Source organism: Pteronotus mesoamericanus, unplaced genomic scaffold (genome assembly GCF_021234165.1).
Source record: "Pteronotus mesoamericanus isolate MK-2021 breed Mesoamerican mustached bat unplaced genomic scaffold, CSHL_Meso_final contig_75, whole genome shotgun sequence".
Lineage (NCBI taxonomy): Eukaryota > Metazoa > Chordata > Mammalia > Chiroptera > Mormoopidae > Pteronotus > Pteronotus mesoamericanus.
Genome location: NW_026555249.1, coordinates 9,629,098 through 9,643,450, shown reverse-complemented (window position 1 = coordinate 9,643,450; position 14,353 = coordinate 9,629,098). Strand labels below are relative to the sequence as shown.

At 38.2% G+C, this 14,353-nt stretch overlaps 1 pseudogene; it reads left to right on the top strand.

Annotated features, from left to right (window-relative positions):
- The first annotated feature begins 12,404 nt into the window (after window positions 1–12,404).
- Window positions 12,405–12,492, top strand: LOC129079065 (uncharacterized; annotated as a pseudogene).
- Window positions 12,493–14,353: the final 1,861 nt, after the last annotated feature.

Genomic DNA, 14,353 nt, shown 5'->3' with positions numbered 1-14,353 from the left:
CCGCAGGCAAAAGGGAAGGCCAGAGATGAGCTCGGAAAGACCAGCCGGCGTGGGACTGTGCGGGGCCCCGGGAAGGGTTTCGCTGCAGCCGGAGGGCAGCGAGGGCGGCCTTGGTTTCCGGAGCAGCCGCTCAGAGCTGGAGTCCGGTGCCGGCGTCTGGGCCCAGCCTGCGGGACGGTCCCGCTCTGCAGTGCCCGGCTCTCTGACCCGAGCCGAGGAGTTACTGCAGCTCTGCGTCTGTTTCCTCACCGTGAAACGCAACGGCAACAGCGTCAGCCTCATAGGGCTCCTGGGAGAGTTAAATGAGCGAGTATCTGCAGAGTAGTTAGAACAGAGCTTGGCATGTCGGGGATCTCCAAGAGTGTGTTTAGTCAGAAAAACAAACATGTCCGACTTGTGTTTTTAGTAAGTCAAATTTTCTTAAAATCCTTGTTTTCATTTCTCTTGAATCCATACACATAAAGCAACTTCTCTTCCACTCTCTCTTCCCCCCCTGCTATTTTCTAAAATGCAAAATACGCCCAGCCTCCAAATCCAGTTGTCTCAAGCTCTTGTCTCTCAGGTCAGCGCCATGCCCTGCCCATCAGCTTATTGCCCCCCCCCCCCCCCCCCGGCACTGTCGGCTTTTCTGTCCAGACCTGACGGCTTCAGGGCTCTCCCCTCCTCATTACCCTGCTTTGCAGACCGAAGACCAGTCAGTTGGGCGGGATACAGTCTACAGAGCCTGATGACTGATTGCAAGAGAGTTTGATAACAAATTTAAGGATATTAATAAGTTTGAGGCAAATGTCATTTTTATTTTATAACATTACACTTTTACTATAACACAGTTCTTGGTTTTCACTTATATAAACAGGTGGAATGTCTGAACCTTTCCAGTAAAGTTGGTGTTCTTTGAAAGCAAACGTGTGTCCTATTTATTACCTTTAGAATAATTCCAAATGCTTCCCTTTCCGCGAGTCCTCCGTGCATGGCTGGAATGAAGGGGTAGAAGGCAGAAGGTGGGGGAGGAGGCAGGAGTGTCTGGGAGCCTAGAGAGGGGACAGGGAGGCCAGAGTCTGGGGTATTGCGTGGCCTTGTTGCTTGAACATGAACTTCTCCCCTTGGGCTGATCTTCTTGAGTATGAAGGGCACTGGAGGCAACGAAGGATTCTAAACCAGGAACCACAGGACCCAGTGCGTACTTCATGACGTCAAAATGAGGAGGCTGACTTCAGGTAGGTGGGCCGGGAGAACGTCAATAATAATTCGTGTAAAAATCACCAAGAGCCAGAACACGACAGTGGCAGCGGCCGTGGGAAGAGATGTTAGAACCGACAGCCGCTGAGGAGATGGAAAGTTATGCCATTTTTCAAATTGCATAATACTGCCCATTAGTGGGTTTTGAAATCGGTTTAGTGGGCCTCACCTAGCATTGTTTGTCTTTATTTGTATTATTCATTTTGGGGTCTTCTGTATTTGTTTAAAGTTACATTTGCTATTTACTTGCTGCTTTTACTTGGTCACCTATAATAAGGATACACAGTCTTCTGGGAAGCTCTCTTTCGTTTCTGTATGCGGGTGATGTGTACTTGTGTGTGTGCGCAGTGGGTTGTGTCAGGGAACATGTCAGACACATTGTAAAGGCTAAGTTAGGAGCATGGGCTCTGGAATTGAGTTGCCTGTGGACTTAAATCCTGACTTCTATCTTGACCTGCTATGTGACATTAAGAAGACGACTTAGCCTTGTCCTGCCTCAAATTCCTTATCTCTAAAATAAGGATAATGTCTATTTCATAGTTTTATAAAAATGGAATGTGTTAATATCTGTAAAGTTCTTAGGGCAACGCCTTGCATGAACTGTTATATAAATGCTCGATAAAATGTTAACTATAGGCAACAATTTTAAAACATAAATAAATAAATAAATAAATAATAAAACAAACCAAAAAACAACTGGTCAAACTCGGTGCTGGACTCAAAGCAAAAGGTTAATGACAGAGGTACAATAAATTTAGTTTTCAGCAGTGGATTCTTAACTAGATGCTTAAGTTCACACTTGAAGTCAGAAAGAAAGGAGGTCACTCAGCAGTAAAATCAGCAGTTTTTTTTAAGACTGAGAAAGGAGAAGTCAGAGATGATAGGAAAAACATTAAAAAATATGACAGAATTAAACCTAAGGCAGAGAACAGGAGGAATTGGAAATGGTTATCAATCTAAGCCAAAGTAATGGACTATCACATCCAATGTTTCTGAGAATTTCAGTAAAATGAATAGAAATGATTATCCATTGGCTTTTACCATACAGTGGTTGTTAATAAGAAAAATTTCTACAGAGGGATCAGGCAGCCAACTAATTCTACTGCTAAACACTTAGAAAAAATAAATTGGTCAAGTTGATTCTTTGTTTTCTTTTAAATTTGTCAGTGTAAAGTAATGGTTTGTGTTTAATCCTATGAATTGCATATAAAGCTGAGGAAAATGAATGAGAAGTAAAAATGACCAAATATCAACTGTGAGTAAAAAAGACCAAATATCAACAATTTCATGTGGTTTCACCTGTGACAGCATATGGTAAGCAAACAATGGCAGTTCTGACTGACTTTATTTTATGGGAATTCCAAGTGGCAGAGCGCTAGTGTGTGTGTGTGTGTGTGTGTGTGTGTGTGTAGAGGAAAGGGAAGTTGAAAAGGCCAGTCTTTCCCTTCATGTCATCCATGTGGGACGGCAGGGAGACCGGGGTGGGGGGGGTTGGCTAAGCTGGGACCATTTTCCTAAGGGACAGGAACCCTAAGAAGCTGGGTTCTTCCTCAGACTGACACTACCTTTTAACAGAAAATGTGCATGTTCCTGTTTCCAGGCTGGTAGTAGGACAAGTAGGCAAGGAGGGTGATTATGCAGAAGAAAGATAGAAATTATGGGAATTAATGATCCTGGGATTTTTTCCCCCTCTAAACTACACTTTTTCCACTTTCTTGGAAGACTCCTATACCTAAGTTTGAGGGAAAAGGAGGGTCTCACCATACTTTTAGAAGGATTCTGTTTGATAACCTTGAGCAGGTCCACTATCCAGTATGCAGTACTCATTTTTCTCCAATATTATACAATTTTTCAGTAAAGGATTTTTCAGTAAGGCATTACATCTATAAAAGTAAATCTTTTTCACATGAAATGCGGCTATGAATTTGCCCTGGGAGTTTTCTGACTTAAACAAATAAAAGCATTTTAAATGTTACCAAATCAGTCTCCTGTTGAGAGGAGAAAGCTCAAGAAAGCTATAAAAAGCCTTCTAAATTTTTCTAGAAGCAACAGAGTTCTGAAAAGATACCTGTTTAATGATATATCAGAAACAGATAAAGTTGACTTTGCAGATGTGAGAATGTATGTGTCATAGGAAGAAATGGCTTTAACAATATAATCTGAGGTTTTAACCATTACTGATAGTTGCAACAAGGTACCAAAGAATCTACCTACCTTCCTTGAATATACTTCAGACTGTACTGTATTTATATCAGAACAGCTACATTTGTGTAAACTTAGTCTCCAGCTAAAAGCTAACTTTTTGTGTAATTGGAACAAACTTATAAGCGCAGACTTTTTTCTTTTCAGTTGACCTAGTCTGGGGTGACCCTTACAGTGGTGGGCGTGAGGGTGTGACTGCCTGTGGGTGAGGATGGAAGGAGCCCATCTTCAAGAATTTAGACCCTCAGCTATGTACACATCGCCCTCTGCTGGCCACTGAACACAGGAGTCAAGAATCTTCCATGGGAAAAGTTGAAAAACACTTCTCCTTACTGCACTAAAAGTAACTTTTAATTCCAGACTGGGTATTAAAGTTAATTTTCTAAGTCTAAATTATAATATTAAAGAAATAAGGATTCTTTCAATTGTGATACCTAAGTCAGTTTATCACATGACTTTGACTATGGCTGACATATAAATATTTATAGTTTAAGTTTGTTATATGGAAATACAATTTCAAAAAAAACTAAATAATAATTAATTTGAATAATAAAAACATATGAACATGTATCGCAGAAGTGTACACTTGAAACCTATGTATTCTTATTAACCAAAAATGCCCCGATAAATTTCAATGAACAAACAGCAACCAAACTGAAGAGCTGAAATGGGCTGAGTGAGGCCATCATAGCTTCTTCAGCCTCCCAGCTCAGGACTGATTGGTTTGGGCACTGGACTGGCATAGAGGTTGTGGGCGAGTAACAAGTAGCTCAAACTGTGGGGTGCAGGTGGAAGCACGAATGCTGCACCCAGCACCTACACCTGCAATCCATTCTTTCTGAATCTCTCTGATTCCCTCTCAAGGAAGCTTAAGCAAGACTCCTGAACTCTAGTTTTTCACAGGGGAGAGTTGTTAAGAATGTTCGACCTTACTTATTATAGGTATAATCATATGTGACTCAGATACCTTTCATTAAAAGCTACAAAGAAGGAGAATGCATTCTAGCCCTGCCCCTCTTGAAGAAAGTGTTAACTTTTAAGGTCTTTACAGTCATAATAGAAGTTGACGTCTATTATAAAGCATATATTGAAGGTAGGAAAGAAAAGAGCAAAGAATAATCACTCATAGTGGCCTACAAATGACAGATCTTACTGAATACTGTCCAACTCTCCACTGTGCATATATAAGTACTATTTCAACTGTTAAAGACACTTATAGGCACACAATGTAGGGGGAAAAGCCAGAGCAGTGTCGGGTAGAATTATTACAGATAAATGGCACACTAACCTCCACTCTGACCACAAGTCCTGGGATATGGCTGCCACTGACGTGAGTGAATGAGATTTGTGCCAATGGAAACAAAGGCAAGGTCCGGGAGACGGCTTCACACCCGTCGCGAGACTAGTGGTAGAGGAGTCAGTCACCCATTCAGTCAACATTGCCCTTTGCCTACAGTGTGAAAACAAAATCAGACAGTGTTGATTTTTTTTTTAAAGAAAGAAATGAACAAGGAGAAGCTGCGATTTCTTTCTAAAATCTGGGATAGGACAGGACTATATTCACATACTCTACAGTATAGATGTGTGTATAAACACATATGAAGTGTGGTGATACACACCTACCCATACGAACAGAAACATATAAACTCCTGAGCAGTATGCCTTTTAGAAAATCTCTGGGCCTCCTTTTCTTTTCTGTAGAAAGATGTTTAGACTAGTGAAATGCGATGTCTCTTATAGGTCTAAGATTCTATGAGTTTGTATATTCCACCAATCGTACTTGTATATACGATGTGTAAAAATATTTTGGAAGAAAAACTGGGGAATTTTGGAACATGCGGAATGATGAAAATCAGCTGAAGTTCCCTCTAGGTGGTTTTCATGAAGTAGATCCTGTTTATGTAGATTCTTATCTTAATGTCACCTACTACATGAGTTGTCAGAATCCAGATATCTGATAGAAATGTTTTCTTTGAATTCCTTCATGTATTTATTTTTTTGAGTGGGCAAAGCCTTATACAGAGTTTTAAACGGGAGAAGGAGCTGGGTTGGAGAGGCTTGGCATCTGTGACTAGTAGGGGAAATCACATAGTTTAGAATTTTAGACTTGAAAGGTCACTTGAGATTAATGAAAGAGTTTTCTACCCAGGCACAAATCCAGTCCTGACAAGTCTTGATAAGTTTCAGGGCAATATATGCACCAAGTCGAAAAATGTCTTAGATGTTAAGCACTGAGAAATGAGTAAGAGTTAGCCAGACAAACAAAGGTGGAAAAGAAACTCTAGAAAGGGAACACCAGGACTGAAGGCAAAGGGGGGTGGGGGGAAGCATGGGGTGAGGGGAACTTACAGGCATTTCTGCTCTGACAGCATTGACTGTGAGATAGAAAATAATGGTAAATGTGACCAAGAAGATGGTAATTGTGTCACGTTCTATGTCAAGCTAAGTATATTGAGATTTATTCCATTGCCAGTAAGGATTTTAAGAAAACTAGCAGTACAATCAGATTTGTATTTTGCATGGAGCAAGGAAGATGTGGCAGGGAGGGTCTGTTGGAAGCTGACAAGAGCAGGGTCTTTCAATAGCCAAGTGGTGATCACTAAGTTGGGATCCAGGGCAAGTAGAAGGGACAGAGGAAAAGGACGAAATGAAGAACAGAAAGTTTTGGAAAAGTAAATCGACAGGATTTGTTTCATTTTTTGCTTTTGAAAAATGGTAAAGAAAACCCCCAGATTTTTGGTTTAAGTAACTATTACCACTGGGGAAGCAACAAGGTGGTGGAGGAAAGGGAACATGAAAAGTAAGCGCCTGGCCTTGGAAATGCTGAGTTCCACTGCGGTGAGCGCCTGCAGGAGCGGGTGTGGCGGACAGGAGGAAAGAGACACACACACACACTTGGTAAGTATCGTCAAAAACGGAATAGTACTTAACCAAAGGATTTGAAGTTTTGGATAGAATTGAATTTAAAATCAATAGAATTTAAATTAAAAAAAAAATTGTTGCTACTCAATAGGTAAGCTGAAGAAAAGAACTGGCAAATTGTAGGCAAAACAGTCAACTTCTACTTTTCAGTACACCTGCATTTTATGAGCGGTTTGCTTGCCCCACTACTTAGCGAAAGCATTGAACACATCATAAATATTAAATAATGGTGGCTATGATTATTATTATTAGTTAGAATTTAACAGCAACTTGGGATTGGAGAAAAATATGAGATACAACAATTGTTTTTACAAAGCCACGGTCATAAAACCCCATGTATGAACTTTGCAATTAACTAATGTTCTCATAATTAGGTTTCTAGTAGACTGAGAATGAGAAGAATCAACAGATTTGAAATGAGAAGGGAGAACATTTCTGACACAGAGTATTTGGTTGGTTTTGAAGCATTGCAAAGAAACAAATGGAGAAGAAATGGAAAGGCAGGAAAGAATATTGAAAAAGGACTCATGTGAAACCAAGGAGTATGGACTTGATCTTGTAGCAAGTGACTTTAAACATAAAGGGATTTGGACAGGGGTTTTCCTGATTCTGATTACGGCATCTATGTGAAGACACATTGAAGCACAGAAAAGTTAGAGTGAGAAAGGAGCAGGTGACAGGAACAGAGCAGGAGTGTGATGGAGGAAAAATCCACAGCGATGTTGTCTGACTCAACGTTGAGATCACGACAGGTAGATTTATATACAATACTCTGAGATCTCTACCTTGAGATAAAATAGTCTCTTCATGGTGTACATTTATTTCTTTCTTCTGCATGGTATACATTTATCTCTCTTCAAAATTTGCAGTAAAATATTTTATCCATTTTTATGAGATAGAGGGGTGATTGGCACTTTTAATCTTTGTGTTTCTCATCTCTAGATAAGGAAGTTCAAATCATATCATTATTATCATTGGTTTTCACTTAGAATATTAATCCTGAACTAAATATTACTTCCCTCAGCACAAGTTGTTTTTATCATTCTTGATTTCATTAACATCACTGGTGATGTCACTACCGGTATTTAGCTAACTATTAATAAAGGAAAAAGAAGCAAAGGGGGTTTGATACTGAGTTTAATAACTGGGAGCATGAGCCTGTCTGCTTCACCTGGAAGCTACAGGTTCAAACACTCCGGGGATCACAGCATCGCTTCACCGAGGGCATTCACACTCCTTCCTTCCCACCTCTGGTACCAGATTGCTGCGTGGGAGGGGAAAGGGGAGCCGGGAAAGCAGGCACAGGTGCAACGGAAGTCAAAATGGCGCATGGGGCGGTGCTTGACCAAAGAGGCCTGTGAGCCTAACTAGGGCATAGGCCCATCGAAAGCCCGTCAGAACTTGGGATGTTCCATGGCCACTTTGAAAAACACTTCTGGTCTTTTCCAGGCCCAAACTAATATAATCCCAGAGGAATAAAGAATCTCACTCTCTAAAAGAACAAACTGATAGCAAACAGGGGGGGGGGGGGGGGGGAGATGACAGGAGAAAGAAGGGGAAAGGTCAAGTCAAGGAACAAGTATAAAGAACCCATGGACAAGGACAACAGGGAGGAGGAATGAACGCTGGGGGTGGGCAGGGGAGAGTAATGGGAGAAAAATGGGGGCAACTGTCATTTAACAACAATTAAAAAATTTAAAAAAAAAAATCTTTCTCTCGGTCTCGCCCAATGACCCACATTCGCATGGGACACATGCCTGTTCTCTCCATGGTCACATGGCCCTGGCAGCCGCATGCACCATGGCCGTGGGAACTCCCCACGCACAGGCTCCAGGACGGACCTGAATACCGCAGTGCAGCGATAGACCGCGGCTGGAAACGGACACCGAGCCGGCCGGGTGCCGGCCTGGGCGGGGCTGGACTTCAATACGGTGCAGAAACTCTGAGCAGCGGCCTTCACCCCGGACCTGCCGAAGACGGGATTGGACCTTTTCCATGGCAAGATGGATGGAGATGGGACATGGGGAAGTCAGGAGGGAGCCCCCTTAAATCATCGATCAAGTTCACCGCTGAACCCCATCTTGCCCTACAGGTCTCGGAAATTCTTTTCCCTGTGACACCTCAAGAACTCCACTTCCGCTGGTAACAGAGATACTTTTCATTTGGTTGCAATGCTTACACTTATAAATATTTATTTAATGCATATATCTTCAGAAGTGGCCCTGAGTTCAAGTTAACAATATTGGAACAATCAAGAGTGAAAAAAATAAAAATAAACCCACACTCTGGAAGTGGTGATTGTATGAAAATGCTAAAAAGGTACATATAATTTTTATTCATTGATTCTTCTTAATTTTAGAATTTATATTTAGATTAAGTGCTGTTGACTTAGGCATACTTGGTAGTGTTTCTCATTGTTTTAAGCTAAAATGACTTTGAGAGAGATATATATATTTCGTGTGTACATAAGTACATACCAATTTCACATTATGACGTATGGCCAAGTAATTTTCTTTACTTTCCAGAATTTGCCAAGCAGCCTGACAAATAGCGTGGCTCCAACTTTTATATAGCCTTTAAACAGAGTTTTACTTTAAATTGGAGAAATGTTCTAGAACAATTTTCCTTTGTCATGCAAAAACCATTTCTCAATGAATTCCATAGAGAATCTGTTCTCTGACATTTTGGCTCCAGACCTCTTTAGGCTTTACATTTTTGCCATGCACATTGTCAAGTTAGACCAATAAAAGATAGATAGATTTTCATACCTGCTTCTGCATTAAATCTGTTGCAATATGTTGTTCTGTTGAAGTACAGGGGAAAAAACCTGGCTTTACACAGGGAATTAAAAAAGGGTAATTATTTTAATAGACTCTCCAGCTAACTGTGTATATATATATTCTTTGATGCAACACAAAACTTGGCAATTTGTAGTTTCTTGAAGGTTAGTTGCAATGTAGAATTTGAAAACAGCACTGTATTTTTCATAATCTATTACATTATAATCTATTAATCTATCTTGTACTTTAAGTGGATCTTTTATCCATGGGTGACTTAATCATGGCATGCATTAGTCATTTAAACAATAGTGACCCACTGTTATGAGGATCTTCCAAATGTGCATAAATTTCATGATTCAATATCATCATATGTGATGTTGCCTCTAGAAAACTCCACCGTACAATGTGGGAGAGTGGGTGTGGAAGAGGCAAAAATGTCTTGGCCCTGTCTTGGTGTGTAAGGGTTTGGGGACCACACTTTGAGAATTGATATTTACTTAAAAAAGTGAAAGGAAAATTTACTTTTTTAAAAAAAGAAAATGAGCCCTGGCTGGTGTGGCTCAGTGGATTGCGTGCTGGCTTGTGAACCAAAGTGTCACTGGTTCAGTTCCCAGTCAAGGCACATGCCTGGGTTGTCAGCCAGGTCCCCAGTAGGGGGCACATGAGAGGCAACCACACGTTGATGTTTCTCTCCTCTCCCTCCCTTCCTCTCTAAATAAATAAATAAATAGTCTTTTTTTTTTTTTTTTTTTTAATAAAAGAAAAGAAAATGAAGCTTTTGGCAAAGTTTTATCTTTGGCCCATTTATGTTCTCTCTCTCTACTTACTAATCAAACAAAATAATAGGTATTAGTAGGTTTATAAAGCCCACTAGAAGATGTCTATGAAAGCTGAGTAGATAAGCCCACACTTGCATTCCGTTCTCATGTAAAAATCTCATAAATAAATCACATGACATAGATTATGCAAGCTCTCATTTCATCATGACAAGCCTAATAGATATTATTCATGTAGTATAACAATAACATATGAGAAAGCTACTGTGTGAGAAAATATTTTTTTAAATATTAGAAATAAAGAGAATTTATTATACTATATGCAGAGAATAAATATGAAAGGACTTGGATAAATATATGACCATAACTCCTTTAAATATGTTAGTGTTTTAAAAAATACCCCTTTTCCTTAGAGACAAGTAAGAGCTTCATATTGATTTTTAAAAGCATATGCAAATGCATAGGAGCTGAATTATTCAATGAGCTATTCTGTCTCTAAAGGAAAACAACAGATGTGAAGTTTGTACACCTAGTTTTTGGTTTACTCTTGTGAGAATAAGAGACACATGTATTTATTACTAAAGAAGGAAATTTGTCAAACTGGGGAGAAAAATGCTTTCTATAGTTTTTAGACTGGTTTTCTTTGAAGCCATTTTTAATTTCTTGTGTAGTCTTTGGAAAACATTATATCTCTAGCTATATAAATCTGTGCAAAAGGGGTATTGAGAGTCATTAAACCTAGTGGTTTCCAGACTTTGGTACTTCATGAAATTTATTGTAATAAATGCAATTTAATACCAGAGAAAAAGAGATCCGATTTTATTACTGACTCCATATTTTGTCAAAAAAAGAAATTAAAAACTAATAAACAAGAAGCAGACAAAACTTTGTTACATGTCACCATTAATCATAATATAAAGGATTTCTTAAAACCAAAAAGTCCAAAAAGACAGTATTGAATGTATGGACAAATTAGTATATCATCTTCATTTCTCTCAGCTCTGCACACTTTATTATGACAGCTACTCTCGGTGTTTCCAAATCACTAATCCAATGCTCTGTGGAACTAACCCAGATAATGGAAACTGCTTCTATTTTAAAAGACCATCAGGGAAAGGTTTCTAGAACAGGGAAATCTTTGCTAAGTACAAAAGAAATTCTAATTTTTAAGGTCTCCCTTTTTTTCCTACAACCCTTCCATTCTTCCACTGAATGAAGGGGAAAGGTAAGAATACATTCCAATTACTCTTCACAAATACTTATTTTTATTCCTGCATACTTGGCAACTTCCCATGCACACTCACATGCCCAGCTCACACACCACCTTCTCTAGAAAGCTTTCTCTGTCTCCTTAGTTTCAGCTGTCTTTCGGCAAGTTATACAGACCTACACAGTAGCAGCTGTACTAAACTGTCATCACTGATTTGTCATTCCCATATGATAATTTCTGTTGTCAGTTGTCAAATGCAGTTAATTTATATTTATTGTTATTTTTAACATATTTTGTTTTATTTTTACATGTATTTCATGATTTAATTTTACTTATTTTTTCATGTTTCCTTTTTTTCTCCTTTTCTGCCTTCTTTTGGAATAACTAAGTTTTTAAAATTTTATTGCCCCCCTCTAATGGTTTGAAGTGATAAACGATTATTCTTTATTGATTATCTAGATATTTAGCATAATTTGCAAACTTTAACTTTAATTCATCCCACCCCCACTAATTTTAAGCTTTTTGGAATACTTCCTTCATAAATGTAAAGAAGGAAGTACACAAAACTAGTTTTATCTTGCACGTTAACATCCATAATCAATCATGACTATTTATTGCTATTATTATTTTATTAAAATGTTTTTTGTAGTTCCCATAATTTATAAACTACATTGCTCATCTTTTTTTATCTCTATATTAATCATTTCTTCTTGCTTTTATTCCTTTTTCTTTGATGGTTATTTTTTGCTTGGTTGAAAAGTGTTTATTTTATCTTCATTCCTTAATAGCTTCAAAGGTATATGGTTCTCTATAGTTAGTCAGCTATTTTCTATTAGTTCTAAGAGATAATATACTACTCTTTTCCAGTTTTCATTTTATGCCAAGATGACAAATATGATTTTTTCTTTCTCTTAGCTAATTTTTTTTGTGTGATTATTATCTTGGTAGGTGCAAAAGAGAATTTTTTTTTAATTGTTCAAATACAATTGTCTCCACCTTCCCCCCACCACTTTCCCCTGCCCCTCTTCCCCACCGCCCTCCCTCAATCCTTTCCCACTTTGGCTTTGCCTGTGGGTCCTTCTTTATACATGTTCCTTGACTTGATGCTTCCCTTCCCTTTCCCTGCCCCTCCCTCTCTTGATTCTGTTGGTTTCTTTTTTTTTTCAATGTTGCTGGTTATATTTTGCTTGCTTGTTTGTTTTGTTGGTTAGGTTCCACTTTGGGTGAGATCATATGGTATTTGTTTTTCTCCCCCTGGCTTATTTCACTTAGCATAAGACTATACTTTCAGGAATCATTTCTATAGTTTGTCTCAGCTATTTTTAGAATTTCTGTGTCCTTTGTATTCTTCACACTCATAGAAATGTGCTTAAAATAGGTTTTATAGTATATATCCTGCTTAGGATTTATTATGCTTTAAGAATCTGAAGATTCTTGTCCTGCAGCTATTCTAGAACATTCTCAGTCATTAATCTCTTTGAATATTGCACTTATCCCATTCTTTCTATTTTCTCCTTTCTGGAATTCCAATTGTACATTTATTAGAACTTCTCTTACCTTTGATTTAATACTTTCTTTTTAAAATATATTATTAATGTGTGATATAGGTAATTTCTCTTTCTGTTTTCTCTCAGTTTATTATTCTTCCACATGCTATGTCTTCTCTGCCATTGAACCTACCTAGTACATTTCATGTTAAAATTATTACCTTATTATTTTAAAATTAGAACCTCTATTTTGTTTCTGTTAAAACCCAATCTTTTATAGAATAGTACACAAATGAAGAAGAGAAAGCAGCGTAATGCCTGGACTTTGAGGACTTCCCAGAGTCATCACTGATTTGTGCCTGAAAATGCTTCGGGGAGTGGTCGTGGTAACGGGGCAGTTGTGGACAGAGAACAGCTCAGGTGTAAGCAATGAAAGCACAAGGCGCCCCCGGAACAGGGGGGAGAAGGCGGAGGCAAATGGGAGGATGATGGTGGCGGCCACGTGGTCTCTAATAAATTTTGTGCATGAACAAACTTGAAGTACTCTCTCGTGAATGCCTAGAAATAACCATGGAGTATAATATTTGCAGGGAAGTTATGGTCTCACAAAAGCACACAGGAGTGAAAATCAGTGGGTAGGTTATTATTATCAATATGTGCTTCTTTAAAACCCTAGTTATCCTTGTCCAGAGAAACATAGGCTATAAATCAACAGGTAAAGTAAGGTTGGGGAGTGGCTCCGAACAATAACGTTAAAACTACTAGTGAATAACAGACTAGTTTCAAATCGGATCAATCATTTATAAACTTCTCAAGACGGATATTTTATTATTTAGTTATTACTAGGATATCATTGGTAATAGACTCTTGGGTGAATCTTTAATCTCCCGCACAGAGACCTCATCTCCCTCTTCCTCCTCTCAGCATAGCACAATACCAACAAAAAATAAAATATTTGATCAAGCGGCTATACTTTATCTATAAAGGACTATAAAATTGTTTTGACTAATTATTTCAGCTGAATCACGGATGGTTATTTCATAGATAAATTCATCTTGACACACATGTTATATATATAATATGTTATATATACAAAAGCATAGATCTATATATGTGGTCATTCTCTTTCATGCAAGCCATTCTGATATGTAGTGGTATCTCTTTGTGATTTTAATCTGGATTTTACTAATGATATGGACCATCTCTTCATGTGCATATTTACCATCTATATATCTCCTTTGGTGAAGTTTCTGTTTAAATACTTATTCTATTTTATTTATTGGATTGTTTATTTCTTATTGAATTTTGAGAGTTCTTTATATATCTAGCATAGAAGCAGATATATGATTTACAAATATCTTCTTTCAGTCTATGAGTTATCTTTTTATTCTTTTGACAATGTCTTTTGAAAAGTAGACTTTTAAATTTTAATGAAATCCAATTCATTATTTTAAAAAATGTTATGGATCGTGGTTTAGGTGTCATATATAAGAAATCTCCGCTTAATTTGTTAGTGGTAATGTAAAATGGTGCCATCATCTTGGAAAGCTAGTTTGACAGTGTCTTAAAAATTTAAATACCCATCTACCACATGATCCAGCCATTCCACTCCTGGGTGTTTACCTAAAAGAAATGAAAGCAAGTGTCTGCCCATAAATGTGCATAGCAACTTCACTTGTAGGAGCGCCAAACTGGAAATGACCCAAATACCCATCAACAGTAAGTGGATAAAAAAAT